The 10,921-nt window shown below is 35.4% G+C and overlaps 1 pseudogene; it reads right to left on the bottom strand.

The window, feature by feature from the left end:
* Positions 1 to 4,741: 4,741 nt before the first annotated feature.
* On the bottom strand, positions 4,742 to 10,171 carry LOC107699697 (urea transporter 2-like; annotated as a pseudogene).
* Between the last annotated feature and the right edge of the window lie 750 nt (positions 10,172 to 10,921).

Genomic DNA, 10,921 nt, shown 5'->3' with positions numbered 1-10,921 from the left:
TAAATGTTTAGTTTTGTTCAGAGTGTGAGTCTGTGCTCACTGTCTCAAATGATATGTTGGTCTCAAATGTTAAATTACTTCCAGGTTTTTGATTATAGCTTAGTGATTTGACCTCATAAAATGTCAAATATGACTGGTACATTGTAATTATTTTGTATGTAGCAGTTGTAGTTTTGCTTGATCATAAGCTTTATTCATGTATTTGTGATAGAAATGAATAAGGACAACGTGAATGTATTCATGTTTGTTACTATGGATCTGTTTCAACAAGCGTTATGATTGTAATTACCTGAATTCATCTGGATATGGTTAATTAAACACAATGAGGTGTTAAAAATACAGTGTATGTTTCTGTTGAATCCGTTTTCTGGAATTTGTTACAGCTGTCAGCATAATTGAGGATTCATATGAACCTCTTGATTTCTGTCATGTCCCTCATGAAGTGCTTTGTGTTATTGGCTGCCGTTCACAAAATAAGTTATGTAATGATTTTTCCCCCTGAAATGTTCTTTGTGCCTGTCAGAGGCTGCTTTTAAGAAATGCTAGTTATTTTTGGCACAAACTCCAGTCGTTAAATTGTTAAACTTGGCAGAAAGTTTAAAGGAAAAATATGCTTGCTTGTGAAAAATTTGCGGTATTTTAAATGGCTTGTGAAAAACTTATGCCTGAAGAAAAAAAAAGTGATATATTTGTTTGAACAGGTTGTTGGGAAATTGTCTTATGTTGTTAAACTTTGGGTTTGGATTCTAGGTTTTTAAGGTGTTGCTTAACAATGGAAACTACTGACCCATCTTTATACAAGACAAAAAAATAAATAAAAACGTTTTGTGCACAAATTCCACAAGTTTTCCTTCTAGACATTCAGTAGATGGCACTGTTCTCTCTTCTCTGGCAGCGTGTTCTCTCTTTTCCCAAAGAAAAGATTTAGGTGCAAAGATCAGTGAAAACAACATCATGTGAAATAAATAAGGACTGTTAATAGAAAAAAATGAATGCATATACAGTGCTGCATTTGTATAGTGACCCTGTTTTTGTAGCTGCAGCTTGCTTTATATATTAAATGAATAACAACTAGGTCAGTAAAATAACTTTAAGCATCAGAGAGAGAAGAAGATTGAGAGAGTTTTGCGAGTGTTATTTGAAAACTTAAAGTAGAGCACAAGTAGCTTAGTTATCATGGTGTATAAATAAAGTCGGTCAGATGAGTATCTAAAATGTTTGGCATGCCAAAATCAAGTGTTTGACCTATTATTTATACAGTATATGAAGCAATTTATCACTCGAGGCGGGGTTGGCAGGCTTGCTTATTAGTGTCGTTGGGTTTGTTTTTCAGGTTGCTTATGAGTGTATGCGATTTTGGGCAGTGTTGGGGAAAGTTACTTTTAAAAGTAATGCATTACAATATTGCGTTACTCCCTACAAAAGTAACTAATTACGTTACTTAGTTACTTTTTATGGAAAGTAATGCGTTACATTACTTTTGCGTTACTTTTTAAATATAAGCAGGGCTTGATTGTTTTTAATATAAGAAGTTCTATTTATAGCAAATGTAAAAGCCCTTTCACACCAAAAAGTGTAATGAATAAACCTCAAGCTGAAGGAAATGCAAATTCACGTCTGTACAGTAGAACGCAGGAGAAGAAACACTCTTCAGCAATAAAAAAACAATGAAGCACAATTGTTAGTTTATCTAAAGTCATTTTTGCTTATTAGTATGGTTGAACTGGATCATCAAAGGTCAGCAGCAAAGATATTGGTTAATAAAATGGGATTAGATACATTTGTGTTATTTAACATATTTAATTATTGCAGGTTTGCATCATATTCTGAGTTTGCATTTCACTGTTTTAATTCATTTTGATGAATACTAAATCTGTTTTTTGTGAGTGGGATGAATTAATGCACATTCGGTCTAGAACTACAGTAGCATCATGTTCACACAGCGCACACAACTCCTCTGCACTTCCGATTTCTCCCAATATGGGGACAGGAGACTTGTCAGTCAATACATGGGAAAACAAAGTAACTGCCGGTACTTTTTTGAAAAAGTAACTCAGATATTTTCTTGTAAATTAAAAAAGTAATGCGTTACTTTACTAGTTACTTGAAAAAAGTAATCTGATTACGTAACTCTCGGTACTTGTAATGCGTTACCCCCAACACTGATTTTGGGGTCATGTATTTGTGCATTTTAGGGCTAATTTTGCTGAGGCGGTTGGCTTAAATTGGTCTTGTGTGAGACCAGGTTGCTTGTTAATAGCTGGCTATCAATAACTGCATACAGCATTTCTCTTTAACATTCCTTCATATTCTTCTTTTTAACATGAGTTTAATGTATCTCAACAGGCACAAACCTCATTCCATTCAAGAAAAAAAAACATATCCCATGATCACTTACACCCATTTTTGCAGTGCCAGTCAAATCGCTGTAATTCATGTGGCCTTCTTCTGTAATTGCACCTTTTCCCACACTGCTTGCCTAACAGGGCTGTAATTACTGTTACGGATCCTGCTAAATTTCACTTTATAGTTATATACTGGCCACAAGGTCAACTACGCAACTTCATTAATGAGCCAGGCGTACACTTTCCCCTGAAGATGACACTCCATTTGTGGTTTTTGGTGATTTTAAAAACCGCTAGCAGACCACAAGTGACTTACTCTCCTCCTGGCCTCAATGGACCTTTAACAACCGCACACAAAGCAGACAACCAATCTGATCCTCATCCTCACACTGTATCAGGATCTTTTAACAGACCTATATCTCATCCTGCATCTACCTCACTTTGATCTGATCTCACCCACGTTTTATTTTTTTTTTTAAAGGCTCTCAAGTTGTGGTCACATTTTCTGTTGGTCAGCAAATTTTCGTGGGTGATATCCAGTCATTTAAATAGAAATCCACACGATCGAGAACTTTGCATGGGTATGGAAGATTTACCCATGCAATATGATTGATGCTTGCTGGTCTGAAAGTAATGTAAACCATACACTAAACCTATTTGCTGAAACAACCATGCCATTTTAGCCTGCTTCTACAAATCTGCATCGCAAGCACTGTGCTGTACCGGGTGTGCTACCGAGCATGTTTACTGTAACAGAAAAGCCATACATATGGCTGATTATGTAATGCAAACATCACAATTCTTAGAAAATTGTTAGTTTGCTAATCATGTACTATGGTAAAAATGTTTTGAGGTCATAACATAGTAATGTAGAAGGAATTGCGTGAAAAAGCCTTTAATTGATCTGCCCCTGCAATCCTAATTCGTTAAAATGAACAAAAGCGGGTGGTGTTTTATTACCACTGTTCATTTCAGCTGGAAACTGCAATGTTTTTGCAGTAATAAATGCAGAGTCATGTATTTCCAATGAACGTAGGTGGCAAAATTCACAATGATAGGTCATTTTTTATGTAGTCGTCATTACAGTTTAGGAAAAAACAATCTTGATCATGGAAATTTCTAGGTTACACATTAATCTGATGGAATGCAGAACATATTATCTCATTGTTCATTACATGACAAAAGTGAGAACTGTCAAGAAAAGATAATGCCAAGACGACCTTGATGACAATCAGTGGCCGTGTTTCGTCAAGTATAGGTGCTTTTTAAAAATTAGGTATGCATTACATGTGGAAGTACTAATGCACATGATCTAATATATTTTGTCATTTTAACTTTTATGTTATTTTGAAAATGACCACTGTTCCATGCAATGACCTTATTTAGGATCAAATCAGTGTCCTTGTTACATAAGAGCAGCATATCTCGTGCAGGAGATTTTAATCTTTAGATGGGTACTGTTATCTGATGAAGTAAAGCTCTTTTAATAGGTCGTCCTGGTGCTGCTGTTGATGCCACACAATCAGCATCACATGATAGACTGTGTGGTATGCAGACTGGGAGTTCAGCATCAGGACATGAGCTCTAGACTGCTGTGGCTTATAGTGGGGACTTTGAAGGACACTAGAAAGACTCATTTAAATAGAAATGAAAAGGCTAAAGGCTTATTAAATTGAACACCTTTTTTATTATCTGCAGTAATGTGATCAGTTAGAGTTCTGTTTTGTAACACAATCGGGCATGCTGGTTAGAGGAACATGTTAAATAATGTACAAAAATAAATTATAATGAACTGTAGAAAATGATTGTGAATCCTATATATAATGTATTATGTAAAAGTACTGTACGTGAAAACATTTTGTTTCTATTGCATTTTGTGTGCAGTATACACACAACTGTAATAAAAACAACTTCAATTTTTAAGAGGTCACTTATTCATATACATTTAAGTTTGAATATATGAAATTATATTAGTCAAGGTTCCCTGACATTTCTAACTTTGAATGTACATTACCTATATATCTGTTGAACCTGCTTGTTATTAAGTGTTCCTACATTTCTATTTCAATTAATCTATAGTAAAGTTGGGGATAATGCTTATATTCCGGGGGAAAAAAAATTACACAACTTTTGTTAAAAAATACACATTTATTGGAGTTTATAAAAGTCAAACAATAAGACACAAATCTGCTACAGACAATGGAAACACTGAAATAGTGCAGGCTATCTGTTCAACACAAAACATTCTCATTCATCTAAAAAAATCAAAGTAAACTGCACCATCATATAACAATGCCTTGATGGAAAACATCAACAACAAAAAGTATTTGGCATTTTAATTTGACATACTTGTATCTGCCTCCCTGCCTGGATGCTAAAAGTGACTGTGGCTCACATATTAGAAACATTTATTACTAATAGAAGTGAGGACAGCTGCATATTAAAACAAAATCCGTTTGCCTTCCTCCTATTTTGTGTGTTATTTCTGTCTTGTTTTCTGTTTCCATTGCAGCCACAATTTCCTCTTTCCTCTGCTGTGATTCTGTATCTTTCTCTTGTTTTTTCCTTTGTTTGTCGATCCTCTCCTCCTTCTTTATCTTCCAGAAGTATATCAGGTTTTTCTCAGGGTATAGGCGACTTTAGCAAGAGACAGCTTATAAATGCTTTTTATCTCCGTAGTGATCAAAAGGAAAGTGAGGGCAGAGAGACAGAAGGGCCAGGTGCATGCTGGGAGTCCAAACTGTTCAAAAACAATGTAAACACCATTTAAAATCACACACATTTTTGTATATTTCATGTTTTGAGTTTATGATACCTACAGTAGACAACACATTTGCGATTGCCAAGATATGCACAGAAGAATGCTATGGGAAAACAAGATTCAGTGATTTGACCAGAACTGTGTAATGATAGGAAGTTGTTATTACATAATCAGGAAGGAGAGAAAATAGCTGGTACGAACTTACCACAGGCCACAGCCAGAAGATGTGTCTGCCATGTGAGAGCGTAGAACATCCCACCAATGGCAATGCAGGCCAAAACACAGTTATAACCCCACAGGCCAAAGTAGATGTTCTGGAACAGCGCAGCAAGAGCAAGACCTGAAAGTCACAGTAAAAGCGACTTAGTCATCAGTTGTTAAAAGGCCTAATGCTGATGATATTTATTATTAAATATTCAAATACACTTGTGATCTCTTACCTGACACCATACCAACTGCTGATCCAATAGTTGCATGTGCAAATGTTATGGGTGAGGACAGAGATGAACAAGGCGATCATGAATATCTCTCCTGTCCAAGTATTGTCACACCCATAAACCTGCCCAATACCCACAGGGATTGAGCGGAAGAGCTGTGAAGAAAAAAAATGGTCAAAAGTTTGGAACAATTAGGATTTTTGTTTTTGAAAGATTTGCATTCATTTGATGGAAAAATACTGTATAAACAGTCCTATTTGAGAATGATTGCTGGCTCATGTGACACTGAAAACTGGAGTAATTGCTGCAGAAAATTCCGCTTTTCCATCACAGGAATAGATTTTTAATATAGTTTTAATTTAATATAGTATTACAATAGAAAACAGTTCTTTTAAATTGTAATAATATTTCACAATATTACTGTTTTGGTAACACTTTATTTTAAGGACCTATTCTCGCTATTAACTAGTTGCTTATTAGCATGCATATTACTAACATATTGGCTGTTTATTAGTATTTATAAACCACATATTAATGCCTTAGTCTGCATGACCATATCTTAGATCCCTTAAACATACCCCATTACCTAAACTTAACAACTACCTTACTAACTATTAATATGATATAATTACCTTTAATATAACAAACTTTTATAAGATTTAACCTGCCTTATGTGACCTTCAATTTGAGCTGAAAATGTAAAATTTCTTGCAACGTTGAATTTCATAGTGAGTTACAGTATCTTGTGATAAACCTGCTCTCTTCAGTGTCATGTGACATCCATCTAGAAGATTCCTAAACAGAACTGTTGCATAATCGCCTTCTCTTGGCTTCTTATCAAGATGCAAGTTTGGTTGGGCTTCACTTTCACTTGTTAGCTCTTACCTTAGGATAATCCAGCTCAGACCATGTCAAGTTATGCATGGATGTGCGTGGCTGGAAGAGAACCTGAGGGAAGTGGTGATTGTAGTGGCCTGTAGCCACCATATGGAGACACACAAGTATGTTAAACGGCAGCGTGAAAACGGGCAAGTCCCACCGACTGTTGATGGAAGCCAAGGCACTGGACACTATGGGACTGGAGAAAACAACACTGTTGGGATTATATAATTCAGCACTTGGCCTAAATTAGTGGTTCATAACTGATAGGAAAAAAATGTATTCAGATAATAAAATGCAACTATAAAATCAAGTATAGTTTGCAAAATGAATAGGAGATATGAACAGATTAATAGAAATAGGAGGAAATGCTTGACATTTCTTTAAGGTGTGAAAAAGTGTGTGTCTGATCAGATTCATGCCTGCTAGGCAGATGGCTAATTTGCATGACACAAAACTATGCAAAGTACTAAGTATCCATATTGCAAAAAATGTGTTTACTTTCGTATGATAAACCATACTGTGTTGGATCACCACTAGATCCAAAGTAAAATTCTAAAGTAAAAAGCAAAACCAGTTGAAAACCACTAGTCTAGACTAGCAAAAGTTCATCACTGAACTGTGAAATGTACCTTTTGTAAAATGCCAACCAGCATGACTAACTAATATTTATGTAAATACAATCTGATTTTCAAGTCATTTTGTCCATACATAACCCCATGAGGCAAAAAATGATAAAAATGTCTGTTTAATATTTTTCAGAACATTCCTTTCAATGTGAACTTAAGTAACACAATCATATGACAGTATTTAACTGATGGAACATTCCATGCGAGTATTCTTAGCAGTTTCGAAGAATCTAAATTCCTCACATTTCAATCTCACCTTAAGGCTAGATTACACTATTTATAAAATCTAAGCATATTTTAAAACACGAGTCGTCATAGTCTTGGATCACACACCACCAGACTCTCTAGCCGTTCTAAACACAACAAACTCATGCAGAAACGTGGCTCATGTGCGACAAATGAAAAGAATGTGTTCAAAAATCAGTTAAAAATATTAAACGTTTGACATCCATCTGAATGTATTCATAATCTAAAGCTAAAAAAATCAGAGTCTGTGTCGATCAAACTCTACGAGATTTTCTGTGAATTCATTGACTTGTCAAGACTGAAAATCGGGGGGAAAAAATCTCAGCATTTAGGTATTTCCTTTTTATGATACAAATCCAAATTAGCAATGAATGAACAGAAGAACCAAGAGGTGAAACTCACCATGCCATTGACATGAAAATGTTGGGAAGAAGCAGCCACCAATACCAATCTCCTGCATTCGAGAAAACCGCCATCAGAAGACCAACCAAGATGCCGTTATATCCTTACAGGCCGTTTGCGATTGCACCTCTGAGGGAAATACAGTGTAATACTAAAACCTCGCTCAGACATTTAGAGCAGCAAAATTTTATGCACTACAGATCACCACCTAAATACCTGTTCTGACCAAGGATGAGGGCAGAAATTGTAGCAAAGTGCCAACACAACCATTGAGTGCCCACCATCGGTTCTGCAGGATCAGTCCAGCAAAGATGATCAGTCCGCTGCGAGGGTTGTTCACAAACATCACCTGAGCAGCTCCCCGCAGCACCCAGTCCAGAATCTGGAGCAGGATAAATTGCCCTGAACAGGGTAAACATGTGAGAGAACATGGTCTGTACAAAGAAAATCTCCATAGAGGTTTGCATAGAAGTTTGAATACAAAACCGTATTTACATTATGTACATTATGTTACTGCTACTACAGTGGGGAAAATATTTATTTGATCCCCTGCTGATTTTGTAAGTTTGCCCACTTGTCTGTAGGGTCTGTAATTTTTATGGTAGGTTTATTTTAACGTTTAGAGACAGAATACCAACCAAAAAATCCAGAAAAAAACACATCATATAAAGGTTAGAAATTGATTTGCATTTGAGTGAGTGAAATAAGTGTTTTATACACCTAACGAGCTGACATTAGGAGTAACTTCTTAAAGTAACAGGACTAATCAGTGTTCAACATGGGCACATAACCAATATATGAGAGCTAGAATTCTTGCTGGTTGGTAGGGGATCAAATAATTATTTCACTCACTGAAATGCAAATCAATCTCTAACCTTTATATAATGTGTTTTTTTCTGGATTTTTCTCTATCCATTAAAATAAACCTACCATAAAAATGACAGATCCTTCATTTCTTTGTAAGTGGGCAAACTTACAAAATCAGCAGGGGATCAAATAAATATTTTCCCCACTGTACAGTACTGCTACTAATCTGCATCCGTGTGTGTGTGTGTGTGTGTGTGTGTGCGTGTTTTGTAGTTAACAAAGGTAATAAAAAAATCACACTATATGTCAACAGACTGCATATATTCGTTTTAGTAAGAGCGTATTGTTTTTCAGTCGGGTGTGTATCACTCATTATCCAACTTCTGGAAACAAAGTATCAGTATATGGACTAAAAAAAGTGGTGAGAAAATCAACTAAATGAGCACATCTAACACATTCCCACTGGTTTACAAGGACCAGAACAGTTTTAGAATTATGCAAGTGTTGAAACATCTCATCTTTGTAGTAAAAGAAACAGAAATGTTTAACTAAGTTACAGAACAAGGCTTTTCCCTACTTGAATATGATTACCCTCTAAACATATGTGCAAAAACTCTCCTAACTATTCACTGCTGAATTAATGTTCTTGTTTTTCCTTCTTTCTAAATTTGGCTCTCCCATAAGGTCTAATCTAGCTTACACTTGTACCTTTCATCCATTCACCGAACGCAGGCATGTCTCCAGCAATGTAAGAGACGCATTGCATGAGATTTGCTTTAAACTTCTGAGGTGAATTTGGCCTCTCGGGTCCCTGCGGCTGCTGTTTCTTCTGCTCTGTAGTTTCACGGACTGGATTCGCCATGAGCGGTTGCAGCTCCTGTAAATGTTTGCAGGTGGTATAATAATGGTACTGATCAAAAACAGGCTTATAGGACTGATGTTGTTTGCAGGGGGTGTTTCATGTTCCTCTGGCGTGAACAGGACCGGATTTTCCTTTTCAAAGACAAAAGCAGGAAACATCTCACCTTTGTGTTTTGAGCGCTGGGATACTGTGAAGTAGAAGTTCTGCAAAGATGCGTGACATTCAGTGGGCCACCCTTCAAATGAAGAATATTATTTGTTAATTATTTAATTCTGTATTTACTTAATTAAGCACGTTTAGATACCATCATACTAAATTAGATTGTGAGAGAGAAAGAAGGAGCAGATGTACCAGGTTGTGTTGTGTTCCAGGCATATATGAGGCCAGTTATAGAAGCAAAGAGGTCCATAAAGCCACAGCTCTGATGGTTTTATAGTGCTGGGCTGCATGCGTTGCTCCACCTCTATTCATGCAGCGCTGATGCAAATGAGTGATAAAGCTTCCTCTCATTCCCTCTGCATTCCTTTGACATACAGTTCGGTCCTTTCCGAGTTGTTTGAGCAGGGTTCTGTCACTAATGTAGCTTTCATTTGACTTAGCTGTTAAAAGCCATAAAGCTTTAAAGTTATGAGAAATGCATTGGGTCTGATCAATATAAACTGTTGGTACTTTTCATAGGCTATTCCTGAGTAACTGAATCAAAATTTAAAAAGCTGATTGCACAAATATGGATTAACTCTATCAAAAAAAAAAAAAGGACCTTTGTTGTTCAGACCACTGGCTGGTCTGTTCATAAGTGCATTTATGAGACGTAGCTGTGTCAAACAGGAGACGTACAACTTGGCTCACTTCAGATTTGAGGTACTCCGCTGTTCAAAAGTTTGAAGTCTGAAGATTTTTTTGTTTGTTTTTAAAAAAGTCTCTTATGCTCACCAAGTCTGCATTTATTTGATCAAAATACAGAAAGAAGCCTTTATTAAGGTATATTATTACAATTCACAATGACCATTTTCTATTTTTAATATATTTTAAAATGTAATTGTAACTTTTTAATTTAATTTTATGTCATTTTAAGTATTCCTGTGATGGTAAAGCTCAATTTTCAGCAGCCATTAGTCTCACGATCCTTCAGAAATCATTCTAATATGCAGATTTGCTGCTCAAGAAACTTTTAAATAGTGAAAATAGTTGTGTTGCTTAATATTGTGTAAACTGTGATTTTTATTTTATATTTATATTTATTTTTTGGATTCTTTGTTAGAAAGTTCAAAATAACAATAGTTATTTTAAATATAAATATATATTATATTATATATATTATATATTACAAAATATAAAATATTTTGTGACAATTTAAATGTCTTTACTGACTTTATTGCTGAATAAAAGTGTTAATTTCTTAAAAATAAAATCTTATTCACACTAATCTTTTGAACAGTAGTGTATCTGATTCTTTAAGAGATATATCTGAAACACATCTGATACTAATTTGATCTATCTATCTATCTATCTATCTATCTATCTATCTATCTGTCTGTCTCTCTGTCTTTGTC

This window comes from Sinocyclocheilus anshuiensis, unplaced genomic scaffold (assembly GCF_001515605.1).
Source record: "Sinocyclocheilus anshuiensis isolate Anshui unplaced genomic scaffold, SAMN03320099.WGS_v1.1 scaffold278, whole genome shotgun sequence".
Lineage (NCBI taxonomy): Eukaryota > Metazoa > Chordata > Actinopteri > Cypriniformes > Cyprinidae > Sinocyclocheilus > Sinocyclocheilus anshuiensis.
This window is presented reverse-complemented; position numbering and strand designations above follow the sequence as displayed.